This window comes from Pseudorca crassidens, chromosome 3 (genome assembly GCF_039906515.1).
Source record: "Pseudorca crassidens isolate mPseCra1 chromosome 3, mPseCra1.hap1, whole genome shotgun sequence".
NCBI classification, from domain to species: domain Eukaryota; kingdom Metazoa; phylum Chordata; class Mammalia; order Artiodactyla; family Delphinidae; genus Pseudorca; species Pseudorca crassidens.
The window spans coordinates 131,905,509-131,919,495 of NC_090298.1; positions in this window are offsets into that span (position 1 = coordinate 131,905,509).

Below are 13,987 nucleotides of genomic sequence, written 5' to 3' on the forward strand. Positions count from 1 at the left end.
AGTTATTAAAATGGTGTTTTGAGATTGTCGTTAAAGCAACAGGAAAGACATTACATAAATCACCCACTTGGTGGGGGGCGGAAATGAAGAAGAGACAAGATGACTCACATTTACTTTAAGGCTGGCCAGAAAAAAAAAAAATGCTGTAGATTTGCTAGCATCTATTTTATAAGATGACAACAGTTTAATAGCATTTACCAACATCAGATTTTGAGTCTGGGATAGAACAGTGTTAGAGCCAACAGTTTGTATTTGGCAAAACTTAATTTCGCCAGCTTCAATTTCCTAAATTGGGATTTTGCTGAAATGGCAGTAGTTTCCAGAGCCCTTTTCTGGGGTCTTGGTGACATTTACCTGAATCTTGAGCGAAAGGCCGGAGTCATGAGTTACATCCAATTCTTACTCTGTTTTTTTAGTAACCGTTAATACAACTACCCACGGCTGTTTTTTTTGCAGTCTTTAAAACCCTGTCTACCAGTAGTTGAAAGAATGCTTCGTCCCTATTCTCTGTGTATATATTGTGTATGCAAGCATCCTGCCAATATAAACAGTGAATGTATTAGCATATTTTATAGTTTTCATGCTTATCCCGGTTAGAGAGTAAATTTCCTAAAAAAAAAAAAAAAAAAAGAACCATGCCCTGTTATTTTTCAGCTTTAGTGCAGTCTGATTGACATTTAACATTGTATAAATTTAAGGCATACAACGTGTTGATTTGCTACATGTATATTGTAAGAAAAGATTACCACTATAGCATTAGCCAACATATGGATCACATCACATAGTAACTATTCTTATTTGTGCTGCGAAAATTTAAGATCTGTTCTCTTAGCAACTTTCAAATATATAGCACAGTGTTATTAACTATAATCATCATGCTGTACATTAGGTCCCCAACTCTTTTTTATCTTATAACTGGAAGTTTGTGTTCTTTGACCAATGTGTCACCATTTCTCCAAACCCTCAGACCCTGACAACCATCATTCTACTCTCCGTTTCTATGAGAAGCAGCTTTTTAGGATTCTATACTATAAGTGTTATGATACAGTATTTGTTTTTCTCTGACTTAACTTCACTTAGCAAAATACTCCCAAGGCCCATCCTTGTTGTCACAAATGCTATGTTCTCTTTATAATTAACCCTCTCTCATTCCCATCCCTGTTCCACAGGACCTAGCACAGTGCTTTCATGTAGCAAACTTACCCATCCACTCACTCGTACATTCTTACTGTCCTGTCCTGTAATTAGCCTAACAATAGATGTTTCATCAAAAGAAATGAGACATTCATAAGCAAAAAATGTACTTTAAGCATATAAATGTTTCTGGGTAGTTTCTTACTCTATTTTTTGTAACACTATTTAGTGGAGATTTCCAAAGCTATAGATCAAGAGACCTAGATTCTCCCTTTGTGACCTTGTGAAATTCATTAGAACCTTATCTGCTTCAATTTTTTCATCTTTAAAAGGACACGTGTATTCAACTTACCTTATAAGAAGAGTAGTGTATGGATAAAACTAGGAAAAGTTCTGAAAATGTTGTGAGAAAGTAGATTTTTTAAAATGTTTGTTTAAATAGGTAAAATTGGAAGAATAAGCACATGGGTCATACACATATACATTATATACAAATATGCATATACATATGTGTGTGTGTGTATGGGTGTGTTCTTTTCCTACACGTGTGTGTGAGTGTATATCTTTAATTGAGACAGAATTTCCATTCTGGTAGTCAGACCATAAGTTATACTGACTTGTGTTGTGAAAGCATCCTGAATCTGATTTTTTTTTTTTTACATAATTCCTGCATTAAGAAAAAATATTTTCACATGCTTCAGGATCACCGACTCTGCTAAAATGAGACCTTGTGATTTGAATGGCTCAAGCTTCATTGAGAAGTGGCTGTAATTCTGTAATACTTTATTGAGGTCAGACTAAAAATAGAAGCCAAAGCCTTATGTATATTGCTATCTCTCAGTGACATAGCTACACATAGCTTTTCTGCCATCTAGACCTTAGTTGATTCAATGACAGCTGAGGTCAGCTGTAAGATTTAGTTATGGTGGAAATAGTTGATAATCTTGGTCTGTTTCTGTAGCTTTCAAAGTTTTAGCCCTGTATAAGAGAAGTATTTTAGATCAAAACATGCAGAGGTACACTTCACAAAAATACCAAGGCAACTAAGGCACATTTTGCAGTGGTAGCAACAGTGCCAATTAGAATATGATCTTTGAATTTAAATTCCCAGGGATAGGGTTACCATGACTGAGGTCTTAGGCTAGTTCAACCCCTCTATAGATTTTGATGAATGCTGCAGGCAGAATATAGGGAAAATAGCCACACTTTGCTGCTTTCAGTTAAAAATCGGTTATCATTTTGATAAGTATTTGAGACTTCACACATACTGGAGCTGTCATGGTGATTCAGGATTTGGGGAAGGAACGTTTCCAGTTTTATTCGTTCTTTACTTTGCAAAGCTCAGACTTTATGAGTACATGTGTCTGGAGTTGTATCTTTGTAGAACTGCTGTTCCTTGGGTTTTGGATTCACACTTCAGAGTACTGGCAAGATATGGGAGTTTGTTCCGTTTTGATATTGCAGATGTGCACGCACTTAAACCTTGACATGTCCTGATGCTGTGAAGAATTCACTCCTGTATCCAACAGAGTCTATTAAGTAGACCAGCTTCTTCTGACGTTATCAGTTAAATCAAAAGCTTCAGATACAAGCATGAAATATCTGTTGAAAATAATCAGAAAACAGAATTGTATCTTAAAAGAAAGCATTAGTAAGCAGTGGTGTGAATGGTGGACTGGGTTTACCAGTTACATAGATGTAATGACATAATAACTGTAATCATAACAAAAAATAGTCATTCCACTGTGTTTATTATTCTCATTTTTAGAGATTTTTCAGATTATTGGGAATGACATCCCTAGAGATAAAGGTAAAACAAAACCATTAGCATGATAATAGCAAAACTTTTTTTTTTTTCTTAAGGAAGATGTTGGGGATAGGAGTTTATTAATTAATTTATTTATTTTTGCTGTGTTGGGTCTTCGTTTCTGTGTGAGGGCTTTCTCTAGCTGTGGCAAGCAGGGGCCACTCTTCATCGCGGTGCGCGGGCCTCTCACTATCGCGGCGTCTCTTTTTGCGGTGCACAGGCTCCAGACGCGCAGGCTCAGTAGTTGTGGCTCACGGACCTAGTTGCTCTGTGGCATGTGGGATCCTCCCAGACCACGGCTTGAACCCATGTCCCCTGCGTTAGCAGGCAGATTCTCAACCACTGCGCCACCAGGGAAGCCCAGAAAAGCTTTTTTGAAAGTGTTTATGTGTATTTTAAGCAACTTACATACACTATTTACCAATTATCATAACAAAATTGTGAACTAAATGCTGTTACTCACAGATAAAAACCTAGGTTTCAAAGGGTAAATCACTTGCCCAAGGACCTGCAACTAATGCAGGACAAAACTAGTACTGAGAACTAGATCATTCTGACTCTCAAGCTCATGGTTTTAATTCCTCTCAATTTTCTAAAAAGCGTGATTGGAACAACTGGTGGCCTACATAATGAAAAACTTTGAAGTTTGTGTGAAATGGAAGTATTTGAGGATCTATCATGTTAAGATGGTTAAGCTTATTCTGTGTGGCTCCATATGGCATAACTAGGACCAATGAGTAGACGTCGCAAGCATGAAAATTTCAATTCTGTTCATTTTATTAAAAAAAAAAAAAAGAATCTTCTGGAAGGAATGAACGCCCTGTCATTGGAAATTATTGATCTCAGACTTCAGACAAAAGTCAAGTAGAAGAGTTTCTCATGGAGGACACAAAAAACGAGTTAGATTATTTCAAAAGTTCTGTCTACTGCTAAGATCCCACACTTCAGGTTTTAACTATTTGCAAGTGTTAATTTGTGGAGGCAAAGTAGAAAACATCAATAATGCTACTTTTTGAGATTACTGCATACCAAGATTTCACTTTATGCTATTCTATTGAATTTGTTAATAATTTATTTTGGAGGGCAAGGGAGGGGCAAGTTTTGACAAATTCTTACACTCAGGATCTTTCATTATTTCTTACTGGAGATTATATTGTGGTTAGTTAGGTAAATTTGCCATTTTTGGTGATAGAAAGTTTCAGGTAGATGTTGTTACTTTAAAAAGCCCTTACATAAAGTGGATAACTTTTGAGATGGGATTCATTCTGGACTTACACATTCCACATCTTCTAGGGGAACATAAGAATGGAATGTTCTCCTTTAATGTTATCTGAAATTTCAAAGTAAATAATGCATTTTTAAATACATACTAAGAGCAAGAAGGAGATGCAGTTTTTTGACTTTTAAAAATACATAATTTAAAATAATTTTTGATCATTTTGTTTCATTGGATATTGTTGGGCCTATCTGCTTGCTGAAAATATTTTTTTCCTACATAATGTGAAAGATAAAGCACCACAGAGGTTACCTTTATGTCAATCATGTTCTACTCACTTGTTTTTAAATGGATTTCCTCCACTTTGACAATTCTAATATGCCTCCCTGGTCACACCCTCTATTCCCCTGTCCCCCATATACTACTACCGAGATTCATTGCTCTTGATATAAATAATAAAATAATTATGGTACATATGAAAGTAAGCCTTATACTTAGATGAATGTAAAGGGGAGTGTGTAGTTGGCCATGGGCAGTTTCTTCCTAGCTTGAACGTATTAGTTTATCAGATGAGGGAGAAAGAGTTGATAAAGTTCATAAGAAGTAAGGAATTTTGACTCTTTGAATTGAAAATAATAGCATTCATGATACAGGATTATGAAAACTCAGGGCCACTTGGACAGATGGACTCTGAAGAAATTCTCTTAAGTGATTCGTGGAAACAGCTGGGTGAATGGTCACTGTGCTAGGAGTGTCTAGAAATTAGACGCTGTGAGAGAATGATCATATATTGTGGAAAGTCCCCTCTTCAGATAAAGAAGCCTGCTATGATGTAAGCAAACTGAGTTACATTGGTGTGGTGTGACAAGGGAGAACACACAGAATTCCAAAATGAGACTGTTAGGGGAAGTGAGCACATGTGTTCTGTTGATCGTGGTTTGAGTTGGAAGTTCATAGGGATTTCAGAAATTGGGCAAGACTTTGGTCCCATTGATTTCTTAAGGAAACATTTCATGCAAATTTCATGGGAAATAGGTTGGACTTAGCTTGAATTTGTGACAGCGGGGCTGGAATGCTATGTTTACAAGAATGGAGAGCACAGTGCTGACATTAATGATGCCATGGAAGAGTAAACAGCAGGATATGGTGACAGATTGAATGCATGGGGGGGACCTAAATGACATTACTGCCTTGTGGCTAATGTGACAACAAAACAGCAGGATATAGATTGTGTGACAATTGCTTTCTGTCCAACGACAACCACAAATGGAATAGTAATCACACCAGGAAATTTGTTTCTAAATAAATCAATATATGTGACCAGGTATGCATCTAATGAAGGTAAAATTAAAAATGGTCCATAAATTAATGAATCCAGTTAGTATCTATATCTTCTTTGACTTTTGCTTGATTTTTTTAGATACTTCATTTATTTATTTATTTTAACATCTTTATTGGAGTATAATTGCTTTACAATGTTGTGAAGTTGTATTAGTTTCTGCTTTATAACAAAGTGAATCAGCTGTATGTATACATATATCCCCATATCTCCTCCCTCATGCGTCTCCCTCACACCCTCCCTATCCCACCCTTCCAGGTGGTCACAAAGCACCAAGGTGATCTCCCTGTACTATTCAGCTGCTTCCCACTAGCTATCTGTTTTACATTTGGTGGTGTATATATGTCCATGCCACTCTTCTCACCTCGTCCCAGCTTACCTTCCCTCTCCCCATGTCCTCAAGTCCATTCTCTACGTCTGTCCTGCCCCTGGGTTCTTCAGAACCATTTTTTTTTGTTGTTTTTAGATTCCATAATTATGTGTTAGCATACAGTATTTGTTTTTCTCTTTCTGACTTACTTCACTCTGTATGACAGTCTCTAGGTCCATCCACCTTACTACAAATAACTCAATTTTGTTTCTTTTTATGGCTGAGTAATATTGCATTATATATATGTGCCACATCTTCTTTATCCATTCATCTGTTGATGGACACTTAGGTTGCTTCCATGTCCTGGCTATTGTAAATAGAGCTACAGTGAACATTGAGGTACATGACTCTTTTTGAATTATGGCTTTCTCAGGGTATATGCCCAGTAGTGGGATTGCTGGGTCATATGGTAGTTCTGTTTTTAGTTTTTTAAGGAACCTCCATACTGTTGTCCATAGTGGCTGTATCAATTTACATTCCCACCAACAGTGCAAGAGGGTTCCCTTTTCTCCACACCCTCTGCAGCATTTACTGTTTGTATATTTTTTAATGATGGCCATTCTAACTGGTGTGAGGTGATACCTCATTGTAGTTTTGATTTGCATTTCTCTAATGATTACTGATGTCCTTTCATGTGTTTGTTTGCAATCTGTATATCTTCTTTGGAGAAATGTCTATTTAAGTCTTTGGCCCATTTTTTAATTGGGTTGTTTGTTTTCTTGATATTGAGCTGCATGAGCTGCTTGTAAATTTTGGAGATTAATCCTTTGTCAGTTGCTTCCTTTGCAAATATTTTCTCCCATTCTGAGGGTTGTCTTTTCATCTTGTTTATGTTTTCCTTTGCTGTACAAAGGCTTTTAAGTTTCATTAGGTCCCATTTGTTTATCTTTGTTTTCATTTCCATTTCTCTAGGAGGTAGGTCACAAAGGATCTTGCTGTGATTTACATCAGAGAGTGTTCTGCCTATGTTTTCCTCTAAGAGTTTTATAGTGTCTGGCCTTACATTTAGATCTTTAATCCATTTTGAGTTTATTTTTGTGTATGGTGTTAGGGAGTGTTCTAATTTCATTCTTTTACATGTAGCTGTCCAGTTTTCCCAGCACCACTTATTGAAGAGGCTGTCTTTTCTCCATTGTATATTTTTGCCTCCTTTATCAAAGATAAGGTGACCATAGGTGCGTGGGTTTATCTCCGGGCTTTCTATCCTGTTCCATTGATCTGCATTTCTGTTTTTGTGCCAGTACCATTTTGTCTTGATTACTGTAGCTTTGTAGTATAAACTAAAGTCCGGGAGCTTGATTCCTCCAGCTCCATTTTTCTTTCTCAAGATTGCTTTGGCTGTTCGGGGTCTTTTCTGTTTCCATACAAATTGTGAAATTTTTTGTTCTAGTTCTGTGAAAAATGCCATTGGTAGTTTGATAGGGATTGCATTGAATCTGTGGATTGCTTTGGGTAGTATACTCATTTTCAGAGTGTTGATTCTTCCAGTCCAAGAACATGGTATACCTCTCCATCTGTTTGTATTATCTTTGATTTCTTTCATCAGTGTCTTATAGTGTTCTGCATACAGGTCTTTTGTCTCCTTAGGTCAGTTTATTCTTAGGTACTTTATTCTTTTACTTGCAGTGGTAAATGGGAGTGTTTCCTTCATTTCTCTTTCAGATTTTTTTGTCATTACTGTATAGGAATGCAAGAGATTTCTGTGCATTAATTTTGTATCCTGCTGCTTTACCAAATTCATTGATTAGATCCAGTACTTTTCTGATAGCATCTTCAGGACTCTCTATGTATAGTATCATGTCATCTGCAAACGGTGACAGCTTTACACCTTCTTTTCTGATTTGGATTCCTTTTATTTCTTTTTCTTCTCTGATTGCTGTGACTAAAACTTCCAAAACTATGTTGAATAATAGTGGTGAGAGTGGACAACCTTGTCGTGTTCCTGATCTTAGAGGAAATGGTTTCACTTTTTAACCTTTGAAAACGATGTTGGCTGTGGGTTTGTCATATATGACCTTTATTATGTTGAGGTAAGTTCTCTCTATGCCTACTTTCTGAAGGGATTTTATCATAAATGGGTGTTGAATTTTGTCAAAAGCTTTTTCTGAATCTGTTGAGATGATCGTATGGTTTTTCTCCTTCAATTTGTTTATATGGTTTATCACATTGATTAATTTGTGAATGCTGAAGAATCCTTGCATGCCTGGGGTAAAACCCACTTGATTACGTTATATTATCCTTTTAATGTGCTCTTGGTTTCTGTTTGCTAGTATTTTGTCGAGGACTTTTGCATCTATGTTCATAGTGATACTGGCCTGTAGTTTTCTTTCCTTGTGACATCTTTGTCTGGTTTTGGTAGCAGGGTGATGGTGGCCTAGTAGAATGAGTTTGGGAGTGTTCCTCCCTCTGCTAAATTTTGGAAGATAGGTGTTAGCTCTTCTCTAAATGTTTGATAGAATTCACCTGTGAAGCCATTGGGTCCTGGGCTTTTGTTTGTTGGAAGATTTTTAATCACAGTTGTAATTTCAGTGCTTGTGATTGGTCTGCTTGTATTTTCTATTTCTTCCTGGTTCAGTCTTGTAAGGTTGTGCTTTTCTAAGAATTTGTCCATTTCTTCCAGGTTGTCCTTGTTATTGGCATATAGTCACCGCAGTGTCAGTTGTTACATCTCCTTTTTCATTTCAAATTCTATTCATCTGAGTTTTCTCCCTTATTTTCTTGATGAGTCTGGCTAGTAGTTTATCAATTTTGTTTATCTTCTCAAAGTATCAGCTTTTACTTTTATTGATCTTTGCTATTGTTCCCTTCATTTCTTTTTCATTTATTTCTGATCTGATCTTTATGATTTCTTTCCTTCTGCTAACTTTGGGGTTTTTTTGTTCTTGTTTCCCTAATTGCTTTAGGTGTAAGTTTAGGTTGTTTATTTGAGATGTTTCTTGTTTCTTGAGGTAGGATTGTATTGCTCTAAACTTCCCTCTTAGAACTGCTTTTGCTGCATCCCATAGGTTTTGGATCGTCATGTTTTCATTGTCATTTGTTTCTAGGTATTTTTTTATTTCTTCAGTGATCTCTTGGTTATTTAGTAGTGTATTGTTTAGCCTCCATGTGTTTGTATTTTTTACAGATTTTTTCCTGTAATTGATATCTAGTCTCATAGTGTTGTGATCAGAAAAGATACTTGATACAATTTCCATTTTCTTAAATTTACCAAGCCTTGATTTATGACCCAAGATATGATCTATCCTGGAGAATGATCCATGAGCACTTGGGAAGAAAGTGTATTCTCTTGTTTTTGGATGGAATGTCCTGTAAATATCAATTAAGTCCATCTTATTTAATGTATCATTTAAAGCTTGTGTTTCCTTTTTTATTTTCATTTTGGATGATCTGTCCATTGGTGAAAGTGGGGTGTCAATGTTTCCTATTATGATTGTGTTACTGTCTATTTCCCCTTTTGTGGCTGTTAGCATTTGCCTTATAAATTGAGGTGCTCCTATGTTGGGTGCATAAATATTTACAATTGCTATATCTTCTTGGATTGGTCCCTTGATCATTATGTAGTGTCCTTCCTTGTCTCTTGTAACATTCTTTATTTTACAGTCTGTTTTATCTGATATGAGTATTGCTACTCCAGCTTTCTTTTGATCTCCATTTGCATGAAATATCTTTTTCCATCCTCTCTCTTTCAGTCTGTTTGTGTCCCTAGGTCCTAAGTGGGTCTCTTGTAGACAGCATATATACAGATCTTGTTTTTGTATCCATTCAGCCAGTGTATGTCTTTTCGTTGGAGCATTTAATGCATTTACATTTAAGGTAGTTATCAACATGTATGTTCCTATTACCATTTTCTTAACTGTTTTGGGTTGTTATTGTAGGTCTTTTCCTTCTCTCGTGTTTCCTGCCTAGAGAAGTTCCTGTAGCATTTGTTGTAGAGGTGGTTTGGTGGTGCTGAATTCTCTTAGCTTTTGCTTGTCTGTAAAGGTTTTAATTTCTCCGTCAAATATGCATGAGATCCTTGCTGGGTAGAGTAATCTTGGTTGTAGGTTTTTCCCTTTTATCACTTTAAACATCTCCTGCCACTCCCTTCTGGCTTGCAGAGTTTATGCTGAGAAATCAGGTGTTAACCTCATGGGGATTCCCTTGTATGTTTTTTATTGTTTTTCACTTGCTGCTTTTAATGTTTTATCTTTGTATTTAATTTTTGATAGTTTAATTAATATGTGTCTTGGTGTGTTTCTCCTTTGGATTTATCCTGTGTGGGACTCTCTGTACTTCCTGGACTTGATTGACTTTCCTTTCCCATATTAGGGAAGTTTTCAACTATAATCTCTTCAAATATCTTTTCAGTCCCTTTCTTTTTCTCTTTTTCTTGTGTGACCCCTATAATTCAAATGTTGGTGCATTTAATGTTGTCCCAGAGGTCTCTGAGAGTGTCCTCAATTCTTTTCATTCTTTTTTCTTTATTCTTGTCTGTGGTAGTTATTTCCACTATTTTATCTTCCAGGTCACTTATTCGTTCTTCTTCCTCACTTTTTCTGTTGTTGTTTCCTTCTAGAGAATTTTTAATTTCATTTATTGTCTTGTTCATAATTGTTCGTTTGCGCTTTAGTTCTTCTAGGTCCTTGTTAAACGTTTCTTTTATTTTCTTTATTCTATTTCCAAGATTTTGGATCATGTTTACTATCAATACTCTGAATTCTTTTTCAGGTAGACTGCCTATTTCCTCTTCATTTGTTTGGTGTGGTGGGTTTTTACCTTGCTCCTTCATGTGCTGTATGTTTCCCTGTCTTCTCATTTTGCTTAACTTACTGTGTTTAGGGTCTCCTTTTCGCAGGCTGCAAGTTCGTAGTTCCTGTTGTTTTTGGTGTGTGTCCCCAGTGGCTAAGGTTGGTTCAGCGGGTTGTATAGTCTTCCTGGTGGAGGGAACTGGTGCCTGTGTCTGGTGGATGAGGCTGTATCTTGTCTTTCTGGTGGGTAGGACTGTGTGCAGTGGTGTGTTTTGGGGTGTCTGTGACCTTATTATGATTTTAGGCAGCCTCTCTGCTAATAGGAGGGGTTGTGTTCCTGTCTTGCTAGTTGTTTGTCATAGGGTGTCCAGCACTGTAGCTTGCTGGTCGTTGAGTGGAGCTGGGTCTTAGCGTTGAGATGGAGATATCTGGGAGAGCTTTCACCGTTTGATATTACGTGGAGCTGGGAGGGCTTTGGTGGACCAGTGTCCTGAAGTTGGCCCTCCCACCTCAGAGGCACAGGCCTGACACCTGGCCGGAGCACAGAGATCCTGACAGCCACACGGCATATGCCTGGCACAGTATTAGATGCTCAAGAGACAGGAGTCAATGAGAGACATGATGTACTCCGCCCTCCTGAAGTTTATATCCAGTTGTATTTATATTGAGCATGGCATATAGTTTCCTTGTCTGAATTCATCTGTGGAGGGAGAGGATAAAGCCACCACGTCCCACTCACTGCGCTCTTGGGGAAAGCGCTTTGCCTCCTCGGCCTCGCCAGGGCCTTGCACTGGCACGTGTAGGGCAAGTGTGGGGGTACCTAGTGCCCAGATGCCTGTCTCCTTGTGGCATTTGGGAGGTCAAGGGGGACCACTTTGCCTCCCAGCAGGAAACTCAGCACCCCCGCCCCCAGCAGAGGAGCCGGCAGATTAAAGGCCACAGCCACACAGTGGGCGAAGGATGCTGCAGCTTGGCTCAGGACGCTGGCTGGGGCAGCGCCCCTGCTTGACTTTTTATAACAAATGTCAACATAGAGAAGTTATGGATTTGTGTAAATGTAACAGCAGTTTTCATTTTTCCATTGCTGGCTTACTGGATAACACGCATTATGCTAAGTGTTTTATATGCATCATTTTATTTAGTCTGTCTATGTACCATTTTCACCCTCTGTGTGTAGATGGCAACATTGAGGTTTAGGAAGGTTGAGACTCTTGCCCAAGTTTATGTAGCCAGTAAGTGGTAGAGCTAGGATTTAATCTTTACCTTTCAGACCCAGACCCATTCTCTTAAGAATTTGGCAGCCTACTTCATAATTAACTTTGAGAGCATGACCTACCCTGGAGGCAAAACCATTATTCCTCAATTAGCATTTGAAGTAGACAAAGCATGAAAGGAAGTGGCCCTGACAGAAGGGGGAAGCCAGAAAAGAAGCATACAAACAAGCAAATGCACAGATAGGTTTTTAGTAACCCAACCAACCATTTTCATCATCATTATTAAGAGCAACCACACTACAAAGAGATTGATGTCCAGATTGTGTTGTAGCCCGAGTTGGCATATTTTCATTTTGTAAACTGGCCATTTTATAAGAATCAGTATGTCTTAATGTAACTAGTTCATCTCAAATGAACTAAAGAAAGAGCCATGGGAAAAGGCTGGTTATGGAGATAGAACAAAACAAAAACCCATGACTTCAGCTCTTTGTAGAAATTAAGTGTGGCTTTGATATCTCTTAATGAATTATAATTCAAACCAGAAAATAAGGATAAAGGTATATTTTATGTTAGGCTCTTTGATTTTACTGTGGGCAGGTCACTTAACCTCTTTGCACCTGTTTCATCATCTCTGAAACAGGAAGGAAAATATCTTCCTTATAGACCACCTTGTTGTGAACCTCCAATGCAAGTCTTTTAAAGCCACTAGCGACTCATACAGCACACCCCAGGTGTCAAAGCGGTCCTTAGTTTGAAGATTTTCCTTTTTCCCTTGGTGTTTCGGAGTTCAGAGTTAGTTAAACTTTAGTATGCAATACAAGACCTGATTCTTGACTGAAAATATCCCTTGAAGAAAAGAAATCTAGATATCAGACTACCTTGAAATATTCATTTCTGTTGGCACACTGTGAAGATTAATGTGGTGTTTGCCCAATACATGAAGCTACTTACAGAAAACTCTTAGGAGCAGATTTAAAAGACTGATTATTATTTTTATTAGTAGTAGTATTATAATCACTTATCCCAATATGATGTTAAAGAATGCGCACAGCCATTTGAGAAACTAAAGTGGAAGAATATTTTTTGCCACCCTCAATTTCATCTTCAGGACCACTTACTCAGCATCCTCAGTGCTTGCTGCTTCTGCTGGCTCAGAAATCAACAGTTTGTTAACGGAATGAATGCCACGTTTGCCTGTAGTTGCAAAATTCCAGTTTGAGTTTTGACTCTTTCAACAGTATCTTTAAAATCTCTACTGAATAAAGGGATTGAGGATCAGTATTTACTGAAATTGCTATTGGAACTGACAGAAGAGATTTTTGATTTAGATTCAAAAATAGAGAGAAAAGCACAGATGATGAAAGAAAACTGGAAATCTAGGAGAGACGCCCGTATCTTTTGACTCATGGGTTTACATCAGTTTTGCAGAACAACAGTATTTATACTGCATGATGATTTACACAGTTGCATGGCTTCTACTTTTATAAGTGAAAGAAATGAAAAGGTGTTGGGCACAGAGGACATTTCTTTGAAATCATTTTGTATGCAAGTGATGGAATCAGGAAACAAGCAGCAACAATCGTGCCTTGCACAGTGCTGAACACGTCGTATGTACTTTGTAAATGCTTAGTGGTCCAATAAGTGAGTTCTGTAAGCCCAGGACAGTTACTCACCATCACCTGTACCAGCAGTGTTCCTAATGATCATACAGGATATTTGGATATGCAGACATTCCCTAAGGTCTAAGTGTCAGCTCCTCAATATCCATCACACAAAAATAATCAGCTCTGTACAGTTTTCCTCACTGAAATACGTTCAGAAAAACAGAAAGTAAGCTGAATTTGAACTTTTGAGAGGAATGATTGAGGATAAACAAGGAAACAAATAGACACCAGAAGGGCTGTTTCAAAAGGGATGACATAGTCACTAGGTCCATCTATGTTGCTGTGAATGGTATTACAGTAAGTCCCCCACATACGAACCTTCAAGTTGCGAACTTCCAAAGATGCAAAGCTGTGTTTGCATGTCCAGTCACATAAGTTAGTTCATGTGTTTGGCATACATCGTCACGTGCGTGCATCCTCTACAAGTGGTTGTGCTTTTGTGGACTTTACTGTACTGTACTCTATACAGTATCTTTATTTCAAGCCCAGGATGTCCGGAAGCAAGCATAAAAGCAG